At 41.3% G+C, this 13954-nt stretch overlaps 1 protein-coding gene across 1 annotated transcript in view; it reads left to right on the forward strand.

Annotated features, from left to right (window-relative positions):
* LOC126163070 (uridine 5'-monophosphate synthase) overlaps positions 1–13954 on the forward strand; it is a 106048-nt gene that overhangs the window by 31273 nt on the left and 60821 nt on the right. The gene's annotated exons all lie outside the window — the stretch shown is intronic.

The following is a 13954-nucleotide window of genomic DNA, read 5'->3' on the forward strand; positions in this document are numbered from 1 at the left end:
CATTAGCTTTTGGCCATAGCCTTCATCAGAAAAAGAAAGAGAAAAACACACCATTCATTCACACAAGCCAGCACACCTCACTCACACATGACTGCCAACTCTGGCAGCTTGGACCAGCATGCAACTGTCACATGGAAATGAAGCAACAATCTGGAGGGGGTGGGGAAGGGGAATGGATAGCAGTGTCCCTTATTGCAACACACACATGCTTCCATACCTCACCTGTTCTTTTTCTTCCGTGTTTCTGTACATTTTCAATGAATTTGTGCATATTTTTATGTGGCTTCATGCATTTTTCATATTTTTAAGTATCTGTGAGTGTTTTTCTGTGTATTTACACATTTTTATGCCTCTTTCCTCTTATCCAGCTCCTCTCACAACAATCATCACATTATTTTGCCCATTTCTGTGTCATTCCCATTTCCTTTATACCATCCTTGCCACAATGGACCCCTGCTCCATCTTTGGGCACCAGTGCAGAAAAGTATTGCTTTCCCTGGCTAAAACCCAGTATTGCATTCTATGCTGCCTAAACCATGCAATTCCCCCCCCCCTCCCCCCTCCCCCCCCCCCCAACATCCTAACCATAAAAATTTCTTTCTCTGGATCCCCCCCCCCCCTTTCACAGTGACCTCTTCATCTTCCAGATTCTGGTCATCACAAACATGGTACTATAAAAACATACATCCATGGCACAGGCATCCCAAAACCACCTCTGCACCCTGTGCAAGGTACTGCTACTGTGCAATCCTTGTGCTACACACACATCACATCTCTGAAGTTGAATCCCTTGCCCTCCAGCACCTGGAGGAGCCTTCAGGACACCACCTTCGTAAGTTATCTAATCTGCTGACATCCTGCTGCTGCTGCCTTGGGTCACCACTATCTAACTGCTATCCTACCCATAATGTTCCTCTTCATCCACTGCTCATATCGTCTAAACACTGTCTAGCTGAACTTTTCAGCTAGCCATATCCTCAACTCCCTGCCAGCACTCCACGAAATCCAAAGCCAAAACTTTCCAGTAACACAGTTGTTTGTTTCCACCAAAACACTCAACCACACAGAAGTTTGTCTGTCTGAAAGCTTCACCTTTAGCTGGCTCTACACTCATATTTAACTTGCTGAGCTTGTCTGTTCTTCTTCTCCCAATCCCTGCAATGTAAACACTTCTTTGCCACTGTTCCCTCCAACCAAAGCAACTTAAGCTCAACATTGAACTGTGCCACTCCCAGTTCATAATACCATCCAACTGTGATCTCCCCCCCCCCCCCCCCCCAGCCCTACCCCCAATTAACCATATGCTGGTTACCTCCCAGGAGTTCCATAGCTCCAGCTTGGCCTCATCATCCTTTTCCAGGTCCCTTCCTCAGAACACCAACCTTTCAGCTGAAGAAAGAGTAGCCTTACACAACCTAAAAACAAATCCTGACCTGGTCATCCTACCTGCAACAAAGATTCCACCACTGTTCTTATGAATCACAATCTACAAAAAGATCTCCCATGCCATTCCCCTCATACCTCTGTCAATTATCTGGTTCCTCCAACTATAAACTCTGTCGGAGTGATCCCATTCCAGAAGTCCAACACAACCTCCAATACCTGCTTAAAGCCTTAGGCCTCTCCCAGAACCTCTCCCCTGAATCCATTCCCCTCCTCATCCCTGCGTCACCCTGCACACCCAGCTTATACATACTCCCCAAGATCCACAAATCCAACAACCCTGGATGTTTCATTGTGGATGGTTATTGTGCCCCACTGAATTTTGGTTCTCATTGACCAACACCTCCAACCAGTTGCCTGTAAATCTGGCCTCCCATATCAAAGATACGAACCACTTCCTTCAGACTCTCCACTTCCCGACCCCGTTACCACCTAGATCCCTACTCGTCACTGTTGATGCCACCTCCTCGCAGACCGGCACCCCTCGTGGTCTTACCACCATTGAACAATACCTTTTCCAATGTCCTTCAGACTAAACCCAATACCTCATACACCTAATTAACTTTGTCCAAACTCACAACTACTTTTCCTTTGAAGGGAAAGTATGTAAACAAATCCGCAGCACAGCAATGGGTACTTGCATAGCACTTCCTATGCTAAACTGTTTATGTACCATCTAGAGGAGATCTTCCTAGCCTCCCAAAATGCCAAACCCTAATCTGTTCCAGGTTTGTTGATGATATCTTCATGATCTGGACTCAGGGCCAAGACACCCTATCTTCATTCCTTCATAACTTTAACACCTTCTTTCTCATCTGCTTCACCTGGTACTCCTCAACCTTGCTGCCTTACTGGACGTTAACCTGCTCCTTGCTGATGACTCCATTCACACTTTTGTCCACGTTAAACCAATCAACCACCAACTGTAGCTGCATTTCAACAGATGTCATCCCTTTCAGACCAAAAACTCTCCGCCATACAGCCTGGTTGGTCACTTGGGGATGGTGTATCTGCAGTGGTAAGACCATCCTTGCCCAGTATGCTGAGGGTCTCACTGAGGCCTTCACAGACTGGCACTACCCCCCAGATGTTGTCTACAAAAAGATCTCCCGTGCCATTCACCTCACACCCCCAATTCTCCCACCACCCCCAAGAACCAGCCACAGAGGAGTGTCCCCCTTCTTCACCCAATACACCCCAATCTGGAACAAATGAACCACATTGTTTTCTATGGTTCTGACTACCTATCATCATGCCCTGAAATGAGGGACATCCCACCCCTCCTAAAGTGGTGTTCTGTCATCCACTCAACCTCCATAACATCCTAATCCCAACCCCTTGCCATAAGGATCATATCTGTGTGGAAGACCCAGGTGCAAGGCCTACCCAATCCATCCATCCATACAGCTCTTCCTATTCCAGTCCTGTTACAGGCTTATCCTACCCCATTAGAGGCCGTGCCACCTGTGAAACCAGCCATGTCATATACAAGCTCTGCTGCAGTCATTGCACAGCCATTTATATTGGTATGACTACTAACCAGCTGTCTATCAGGATGAACGGCCACTGTCAAACTATGACCAAGAGCAAAGTAGAACACACTGTGGTATAATATGCAGGTGAACATAATGTGCTTGGCTTTAGTTGCTGGTTCTCTACCCGAGCCATCTGGATCCTCCCCTTCATCACAAACTATTCCAAACTACACAAATGGAAGTTATCCTGACAACACATTCTCCACATACGAAATTATCACTGCTTCTACCTACAGTAACATACTGTTCGCACACCCTCCACCTAACAGTTTCCACACCCTCTGTCCCATCACCACCTCTCTATTCTTGACCCCCACCCTCCTTGTGTGCCACCCTGTGCAACACATTCTCCCATCTTTTCACACTTCTCTCCTTTTTCGCTCTCTTTCCCCCCACCTCTCCGTCTCGCATTACCCTGCCACTGTGCCAGTTGGCAGTCTAGTCCCTGCAGTGCTTCTCCCCCCCTCTCCGCCCCCTCTCTGCCCCCCCCTCTCTTCTATTCCACATGACAGTATCATTGTGCATTCTGGTCAGAGCTGCAGGAGTTGGGGGTCGTGTGTGAGATGTGCTTGCTTGTGAGAATGGATGGTGTGTGTTTCTTTTCCCGGTGAAGGCTGTGTCTTTTAATTGTGCCTGTCTGCAACTTAATTTGTCAACTTTGCAGTAAGTAGCAATCTATCTTTTCTTAAAATTGTTGATATTTCAGCCTGATGGCTGATGTTTAAAGGTATATCAGTTTACCAATTAATAAATATTTACTATAATAACAATCAGGAAAAGTTGGGCTTGCATCCCCATCCGTCTCATCTTGATTCAACTTTTCTGTGGATTTTCCAAACCAATGTAGATGGAAGTCAGGTTGGTTCCTTCAAAAAACACCACAGTCAATTTGCAAACCTTTCCCCTCAATTCAATCCGTGCTTTGTCTATTCTCTCATATCAGTGATGATGCATTAAACACTAATCTTCCCTCCTTGTTCTTAAAGACAATTGAAAATTGGTAGATACTATAAAAGCTATAAAACACTTTATTTATGTTATCTAGCAAATGGAGAAAATTGTGAAGTACATTTAATAAACTATAAATATGGGTTAACAGTTAACTAATATTTTGGCTTGAAGACAAAAAAATCCTGATCTGGTAGAGGAAGGGGAGAAGAGGGAAAACCGTCTTAGTCATTTGTGTTATATTGACTCTTTGTTGCTAATATACATATTCTGTGAACTCCTCTAAGAATGTTCCCAATAATAATAAAGGGACTTAATTATCAATAGTGGTAATGGCACAATATTGTTTACAACATATAATTTTGATTGGTTTCGTGAATTTTATATTGCATTAGTTGCTCTTTTTCTGTCTGGCACACAAAACTGAACTGATCCTCTACAAAGTGCATATGCCACACTGATGCTTTTTTTTTCTCTCCTCAATAACTCAGTGTTTTATGTTAATCGCACCTGGTACCTTGTGACAAATGTTACAGCCATGTTGGGGACAATTATAAGATGGTGGATTGGAATAGTTCATAGTAGTATATTGTAAAATAAATTTTTACAACATTTTTGGCAGAATATACCAGAATTTTTGTTTTCAACAATGGTAATTGTCTATACAATTTTAGTGAACTGAGTGAAGAAATTAATATGTGAGAAAAATATTTGTTGATTTTTGATCATTTAGCTACAATACAGCAGGTCAGCAACTGGAAGCAGTTAATTCCATAAATTATCTGGGAGTACGCATTAGGAGTGATTTAAAATGGAATGATTCTATAAAGTTGATTGTCGGTAAAGCAGATGCCAGACTGAGATTCATTGGAAAAATCCTAAGGAAATGCAATCTGAAAACAAACGAAGTAGGTTACAGTATGCTTGTTCACCCACTGCTTGAATACTGCTCAGCAGTGTGGGATCCCTACCATATAGGGTTGATAGAAGAGAGAGTGAAGATCCAACGGAGAGCAGCACGCTTCGTTACAGGATCATTTAGTAACCGCGAAAGCGTTACGGAGATGATAGATAAACTCCAGTGGAAGACTCTGCAGGAGAGATGCTCAGTAGCTCGGTACGGGCTTTTGTTGAAGTTTTGAGAACATACCTTCACCGAGGAGTCAAGCAGTATATTGCTCCCTCCTACATATATCTCGCGAAGAGACCATGAGGATAAAATCAGAGAGTATAGAGCCCACACAGAGGCATACCGACAATCCATCTTTCCACGAACAATACGAGACTGGAATAGAAGGGAGAACTGATAGAGATACTCAAGGTACCCTCTGCCACACACCGTCAGGTGCCTTGTGGAGTATGGATGTAGATGTAGATGGTAATACTTAGTATAAGCATGGTATTTGGATAAAACCACATGTGCTCCCTGTGTCATTCTACTCGTAAGTGGCAAACACCCCAGGCTGTGTAAGAGCATTTTACAAAAAAACATGACAAACGAAGATAACTTGTCAAGATATGTTGCATTTTAATAGGGTGGATAGTTGGTGAGATACGGCAGTGATTAATATGCAACCTTTGGTGCTCTGCTGGAACTGACCAGTTCTGAAACTTCTTGTAGAAATACAGTGGTCTTTTCTTCACAAAATAAAACACACTGAATGATGAGTGTACTGTTGGGAGAAATAACACCCAAAAGCCCAGAGGCTGTTGTAGGATAGTCCATTAAGAACAGTGGCTCTTAAGAAAATAACAAATTAAAGCAGAATATTGACTGTGTCATGTCTACTTTGATAGTGAAAAGAGAAGATGGCATCATTGAAATAGTGTAATCGTTCCACATCCATAAGGACTTAGTGTGCTGTTCTTCTGCTTAAATGTGGTAAACAGTTTCAAAGTTACACTTTGAGCAAAAATCTTTATTTCTCTTAAAGTGATATGGTCCAAAACACAAAAATGCTAGGCAAATACAGTGGAGCTTTGCAACATACTGTGGTAGTTGGTGTACGCATTCATGTTAAAACAATGATTTTTAAAAGAAAAGTGTTTAGGATGTGTGAGGTAGGTAAGAAATATCGTGAAAAAGCTAAAGGTGAGCTTGAAGGAACAGCTAAGTTTATAATTCCAATTCACCTAGTATACCACAATGTGTAAAATTGAATTTCTTCATGTAATCAAGCCCAGTGAGATAGTACAAATTCCTGTGATGCTGTCATACTGCTATATTCTATAATGGCCAATCAGACCTAGGGAACCTTTGGCAAAAACACATGTACAAAGAAACACCTTGTTCATTGCTACTAACCTTTGCAAATGCTGAGTAGAATTGTCACTGCCCATAATTCATTGAGGAGAAGAATTTACAAGAAATTGAGGTAACATGGAGAATACCACAGACAGAAGTAAAGGAAGCTTCTGCTATTAAACTTTCAGAATCCACATTACCATACAAGTCATGAAGAAAGTGTTTCCTATAAAAGACTCTTAAACATAATGTCAGTAGAAGCTGGATCAAACATCCATAACTGCAAGTTTTCTCATAAAGATACTCATGCAGCAAAATCAGCAGGCCATAATGAATGCAGAAGATAGCATTGAGGATCAAAGTCAGTTATGTTGACTAAAATGATGGTTAGAAAAATCAGCTAGTATATCCAGAATAATATAGATGCCATTTGCATCCCTGGAACATTGAAATTCAGGGTTAAACAAGACCAGACCTTAACACCACACTACATTGGTTTTCTTTTTGACTTACCAGAATGTAATTATCCAGACTATGAGGACAATTGAAGAAAACAATTAAACACTCATCAAAACTCTCAACCACTGTGGGCTTAACAACATTTACAGAATGTGAAGGATAGCAAAAAGCCATACCTTGAAAATGGCTCCCATTTTACAGTGGATCACAATGAGCTCAGGATTAATGTGTAGGTGTTTAGCATCTTACCACAGGTGCATTTTTTTTCCAAGGCTTATTTCCTCTCAACCGTTATTCCAACTTGCAAACAGCTGCTTCAGTAATGCACTTGGCATATGGATGACTGTACTTGTCCCTAATGAATCACTTAGACAGCAAGATTCTCAACAGCCACATCACACAGTTCCCATGACAATTTCTCCTTATGAGAGACTTCAACACACACAGTGTGCTATGAGGCTCCAGTAAAGAAATTGCTCAGAGTAAGTGTTGGCCTCACAAACAGCAAAGGAAAGGTCTTGCCATGACAGTTGAACTACCATCTTGTCTGGGTTTTTTAATCAAAAAAAGGTCTGTAGTCATATCCAATGTGAATCCAAGTGATGTCATTATTGGTAAGCTGTTCCTTTTGTTGGTGACAGTATTCGGGATGAGTGCCCACCCATTAAGTTATAAGGGATGTGCTCAAAATCAGGTGCAGTGCCCCCTCCTGTGGACTGTATCTTAAGATTTATGCAGTGTGTGACTCTGACAGATACCCTAGAACAAGGATATAGCCAGGATTTTGTGACAGGAGGGGTCCAATTTGTTGAAGAGGACCTTAAAAGGTTCATTTTTTTCATTGTATGCTGAAAAAGATGTATTTATTATTTATTTATTTATTTTATGTAAATAATTTGCATTCAGCTAGACTTCTAATGTATGCAGCCTCATAAATGAGTTCGTATTTATCCATGATAATATGGATATACAGCCGTTGATGCCAATAAACTCCTCTACAATTTGTTCTGGAGATCTAAGTGATGCCGGAATTGTAGTTCAGTTTGTTCTGCCTCTAATAAAGCCTACTGAGTGAAGTATTCAGTAATGAACTTGAAGGGGTGTCACATGATGTCTGCTGAGACCAGATGATAACAATAACAAACAAAATGAAGGCAAAAAGGGAGTAGCATCTTTGACTAGTAAAAAAAGGTCTTGAGTACTAGTTTCAAACCTTGCCACTGCTTAAATTTTGAAATTAGCAATGGAGGCTGAAGACTTCACCAGAAGAAGTCGTCGTCATTCTACCAACTGCCTTGTCAAAGGGGGCAGATGAGTGAACAGAATTTCAAGGCACTTGCTTGCCCTTGAGGTAGGAAACTGCCCCTAAAAGGCAGAATAATCAGCAATGATCAATGGCATGAAGACACAGAAGGCAATAGAAACAACTGCATTAAAGACACATAATATGTCATGGTGTCATGTTGATCTCTCCATTGGCAAAATATTCCACACCAGTCTCCTATTTGGATCTCTGGGAGGAGACTGCCATGGGTGGAGGTGACCATGAGAAAAAGATAGAATAACCAACAAAAGGCACCATTCTAAGAGTTAGGGTGTGGTATGTCCCAAGTTTGAGCATGCTAGGGAAGCTAGAATATCTGAAGTGGGAAATCCTACAGCTCAGTTTAGATATAGTGGGGGGTCAGTGAAGTGAAATGGAAAGAAGACAAGGATTTGTGGTCAGCGAGTATAGGGTAATATCAACAGCAGCAGGAAATGTTATACCAGGAATAAGATTTGCCATGAACAGGAAGTGGGCCTGAGAGTGGGTGTTATGAACAGTTCAGTGACAGGGTTGTTCTCATCAGAATTGACAACAAACCAACACCAAAAAGAATAGTTTAGGTACACATGCCAACAAGATCACAAGCAGAAAATGAAGCAATAGAGAAAGTATAAGAGGATATTGAACGGGTAATTCATTAAGTAAAGAGAGATGAAAATCTGATAGTCATGGGATATTGGAAGGGGAAGGAGCAGAAGAAAGGGATTGCAGAGAATATGGGCTTGGTAGTAGGAATCGGAGAGAAGGACTAATGGAGTTCTGCAACAAATTGGAGCTAGTAAAAATGAATTCTCTGTTCACCGCAAATTGAGGTGGTGTGCTTGGAAATGGCCAGGAGATACTGGAATATTTGTTAGATTACATTATGGTCAGGCAGAGATTCCAAAATCTGGTATTGGATTGTAAGGCAAACCCAGGAGCAGATACAGACTCAGATTATAATTTAGTAATTATGAAGAGGAGGCTGAAGTTTGAGACTTGTCACGAAGAATCAATGTGCAAAGAAGTGAGATGCAGAAGTATAAGGAATGAAGAGATACACTTGAAGTTCGCTGATAATGAATAGGGTTTGGAGGAAAAATGTAGGTACAAGAAACAGCGAAAAAAACATGGATAATAAAGAAATACTTCAGTTGATCAATGAATGAAGTAAGTACAAAAAAGGTTCATGGAAATTCAGGAATACAGACTTACAAATCGCTTAGGAATGAAATGCATAGGAAATATACAGGGAAGCTTGGGCAAAATGGTTCCATGAAAAATGTGGGGAAAAAAATGATTGAAGATCCGACTCATATAGAAAATTCCCAACAACCCTCAGTGAAATTAAAAGCAAGGGTGGTAATATCAAGAGTGCAATAAGAATTACGCTGTTAAATGCAGAGGAGAGTGTGAATATGTGAAAGAATACACTGAATGCCTCTATGAGGGGGAGGACTCGTCAGATGACATGATGGAAGATGGGACAAAAGTCGAGAGGGGAGAGTAAACGAGCTTTGGACTTCTTAAGATCAAACAAGGCTGAAGGGAAAGGTAACATTCCATTGGAAATCTAAAATCATTTGGAGTAGTGGCAACCAAATGACTATTCACTTAGGTGTGAAGAATGTAGGCGATATACCTTTAGACTTTCAGAAAAACATCATCCACACAACACCGAAGATAGCAAGAACCAAAAAGTGTGAGAATTAACAGCTCATGTATCCAAGTTGCTGACAAGAATAATGTACAGAAGAATGGAAAAAAATACTGATGATCTGTTAGATGATGAAAAGTTTGGCTCTTGGAAAGACATTGGCACCAGAGGAGCAGTTCTGACGTTGCAGTTAATAATGAATGAAAGACTGTAGAAAAATTGACACACATTTGTCAATTTGGAGAAGGCATTCAACTATGTAAAATGGTGCAAAATGTTCAACATTCTGAGAAAAATAACAGATAGGCTATAGGGAAAGGTGGTTAATACGCATTATTTATAAGAAGTGTGAGTTAACATCAAGACTGGAAGATCAACAACAAAGTGCTTGGATTAACAAGTGTATAAGACAGGGATGTAGTCTTTCGCCCCCTACTGTTCAATCTATACATCGAAGAAGCAATGCTACAAAATAAAAAAGGGGTTCAAGAGTGAGATTGAAATTAAAGGTGAAACGATAGATTTGGTGATGACATTGCAATCCTCGGTGAAAGTCGAGAAGAATTGTAGGATCTGTTGAATAGAATGGACAGTCTAATGAGTACAGAATATGGATTGAGAGTAAATTGAAGAAAGACAAAAGTAATGAGAAATAACAAGATGAGAACAGTGAGAAAATTAACATCATTATTGGTGATCAAGAATTAGATGAAGTTAAGGAATTCTGCTACCTAGGTAGTAAAATAACCCATGACAGGTGGAGCAAGGAGGGCATAATAAGCAGACTAGTGCTTGAAAGTAGGGTGTTCCTCGTCCTGAGAAGTCTGCTACTATTAAACATAGGCTTTAGTTTATGGAAGAAATTTCTGGGAATCTCGGGAATGGAGAGGTTCTCTGCAGAAACGATGAGGAAAGGAGTATATGGAAAACGCTGACAAGAAGAAGGTGCAGGATGGTAGGACATCTGTTAAGACATCAGGGAATAACATGATAGGACATCTGTTATGATATCGGGAATAACTTCCATGGTACTAGAGGAAGGCAGAGACTAGAATACATCCAACAAATAATTGAGGGCATAGGGTGCAAGAGCTACTCTGAGATGCAAAAAGCACAGGAGAGGAATTTGTGGCAGGCTGCTTTAAACTAATCTGAAGACTGATGACTCAGAAACAGGTGTAAAACATACATTGTCATTTGTAGAATGTTTATTTAAAAGTAAGTTAGAGGTGTGGTGATTGGACTAAAAGCTAAAAGCATTTTATGGATAAGACATTTCACAGTAGATCATTGTTCTTGTAGTAAAATGTGAAGACATACTATTAGTTCTGCAAGTGAGCCATCTTTACACACAGATACATAGCACAAAATGATGATCCAATGTAAATATGGCTTTCAGTGCCAGAGTCTCTGAAGAGATGTTCAGCTTGCCTTTGATACAGCTCTTTTCATTTAAGCAGAGAAGCTGCTGCTTTAATGGAACTGGCATCTGTCAAGAAAGAAAGAAGTTGGAAGGAATTGGCTGTAGCCTGTAGTAGGGGACCAGTACCAGCATTCGCCTGAATTTAAAATAGGAAACCACAGAAAACCATTTCTCAAGGTTGCCGACAGATAGATTTTGATCACCCTGCTTCCCAAATCCAGGTGTTGCTAGCTCAGTCTCAAAGTTGGTAAAACTGGTTATTCTCCAGTGCTTAAAAGTGCATAAATTCCTTTAGAAAAAAATTCTTTTGGTAGTCCACGCAACCACTCGTGCATTGCGTGGCGTACCTCTTCATCAGAATGGAACTTCTTTCCTCCCATTGCGTCTTTGAGTAGTTCAAACACATGGAAATCACTTGGGGGCAAGGTCTGGTGAGTATGGTGGATGAGGAAATTGTTGCAACTGTTGTACAGGCAGTGTGGGGCCTTGCATTGTCATGTTGCAAAAGGACACCTGCTGACAGCAATCCATGTCGCTTTGATTTGATTGCAGGCTGCAGATGATTTTTTAGGAGATCTGTGTATGATGCACTGGTGACAGTGGTCCCTCTAGGCATGTAATGCTCCAAAATGATGCCTTTTTCGTCCCAAAGGAGTGTCAGCATACCTTTCCTGCTGATGGTTCTGTTTGAAACTTCTTTGGTTTTGGGGATAAGGAATGGTACCATTCCCTGGTCACTCTCTTTGTTTCCGGTTGGTGGAAGTGAACCCAGGTTTCGTCCCCAGTAACGATTCGTACAAGGAACCCATCATCTTCTCATTCAAAGCGCTAAAGAAGTTCTTCACAAGCATCAACATGTCGTTCTCTCATTTCAGGAGTCAGCTGCCATGGCACCCATCTTGTAGACACATTGTGAAACTGGAGCACATCATGCACAATTGGCATGCCATTCAGACAAAAGCGCCTTGGGTGTTGAGGCAATCATCCTACCGATGCAGAAGGTTAAAGATACCCATTTGGTAAAATACAATGTCCCGATGCGTGAAGAAGTCTGTAACTGCTTGCTGCCTATCCTCGATGACAGGAATGGTCAACTCTTAAAGGACTAAAAACATGATAATCACATGGGAAGGGATCAACACTATATGGCCAGTGCTAGAGTTTTTCCCACCTGAGTTCCTGTAATTTCCATGTTATGACATTTGAGAAATGGGTATGTGAGTTTTCATCAAGCAGAAGCACCCCTTGTCAGACCATTCCACAACTCTGGTTTTTGACTAACATGCTGCCCCATACACTATCTCCATTGTCTGATAGATGTCTACCATTGTCTGTTCTTTGCCAGCCAAGAAAAAGATAAACAGTATGCTGGTACTTGTCACACACATTTGGTAATAACATCACCATAGTTCATGTTTCCTCATTTACCCCCCCCCCCCCCCCCCTACACACACACACACACACACACACACACACACACACACACACACACACACCGAAAAGACACAAATGTCACTCTAATTCCTTGCCCACATATAAGCACTTATATACCAACATATGTTGCATATAAGCTGCAGCACTGTGTTAAAGTCGAAACTTTTTGATCACTTTTTGTATTTTTCAGCTATATTGTGTGTAATTTCATTTAGGTTATTGGGGGGGGGGGGGGGGGGTTGTGATCTGGACCTGCTCTGTGGCTACATTATTGCCTAGAAGCTGAACCAGCTCAAGATGATTTTAAAACTACGCAAATGCACATGGGGAGCACACAATTGCACCCAGACAATATTATTTTATCACACCTTTTGTACACCGAACTATGGATTTGGTTGACTGCTCTGCAATCCATCCTCAAGCTTTACTTGCGAAGTCAGTGTATATGACCTGGAGGAAAATGCAGTCTGAGGGTTTCTGGAACACATGAGCTGTATTAGAACTATGGAACTCATCTCCTCAGATTCTGAGTACACTGCAAGCCATATTGTCTAGTCTGTCGTAGACATTCTGCGTCATTTAATCGACAAAGAAAGATGATATTCTATTGGGTGCAGGGAGATGTGGGAATTCAGCATAGTCAGATAGTAAATGTAGCAGTCAAAGTGATCTGTATATATTCTAAAGTCTAAAAATGCAAAATCCCACTACATCCAGTTGTTGGGGCACAGGGCAGTATGTCATTGGGGGGGGGGGGGGGGGGGGGGGGGGGGGGGAATAATTGGAAGTGTGGGCAAGAAGCTGCAGGTGACAAAGTCAGTTACACAGCCACAGCATACTAACTTCTGACCGTGAAGGTGAATGGAACTCCTCTTCATTTGCCTCCTCTGACTCGTGGATTTGTACTACAAAGTAAAACACAACAGTGTGTGGTGTGTCATCACATAAGTAACAGCCACATAATAAATTTTGGTTCAGATCATGAGCTTTTATACAAAGTCTTGGGAAGTAAAATTTAATCATCATTAACTCGGCGAACTCTTCCCATTTGGATATTTTTCACAGTTTACTTCAATTTTGCACACATTTATTTTTGTGTGTTTCGTAATGTACACTTAAGTGTGTGAAAAGAAATATTGCTACTTATCGTAAAGAAGGTACATTGTTGCAGACAGGCACAATTAATACACGCTTCCATAAAGCTTTCAGCCACAGTCTCCATCAGCAAAAGAGAAATGCACACCATTCGCACACAGGCAAACACATCTCGTGGCACATTTGACAACAGACTCCAGCAACTCAGAATGGAATGGAGCTATCACATGGGACACATTTCCATGGCATAATTTACACTTAATTATTCTCTAATTTAGTGTGAAAGTACATTGCGTTGGCTCGGGAGCTGATAGCTTGATATTGTAACTTAGGTCCATACGACAACACAGTGTTTGACATTCTTCAGAACACTGATTTTCACCGTGTATTTATGGCCATGTGATATGTG

The sequence above is a fragment of the Schistocerca cancellata genome, chromosome 2 (genome assembly GCF_023864275.1).
Source record: "Schistocerca cancellata isolate TAMUIC-IGC-003103 chromosome 2, iqSchCanc2.1, whole genome shotgun sequence".
NCBI classification, from domain to species: domain Eukaryota; kingdom Metazoa; phylum Arthropoda; class Insecta; order Orthoptera; family Acrididae; genus Schistocerca; species Schistocerca cancellata.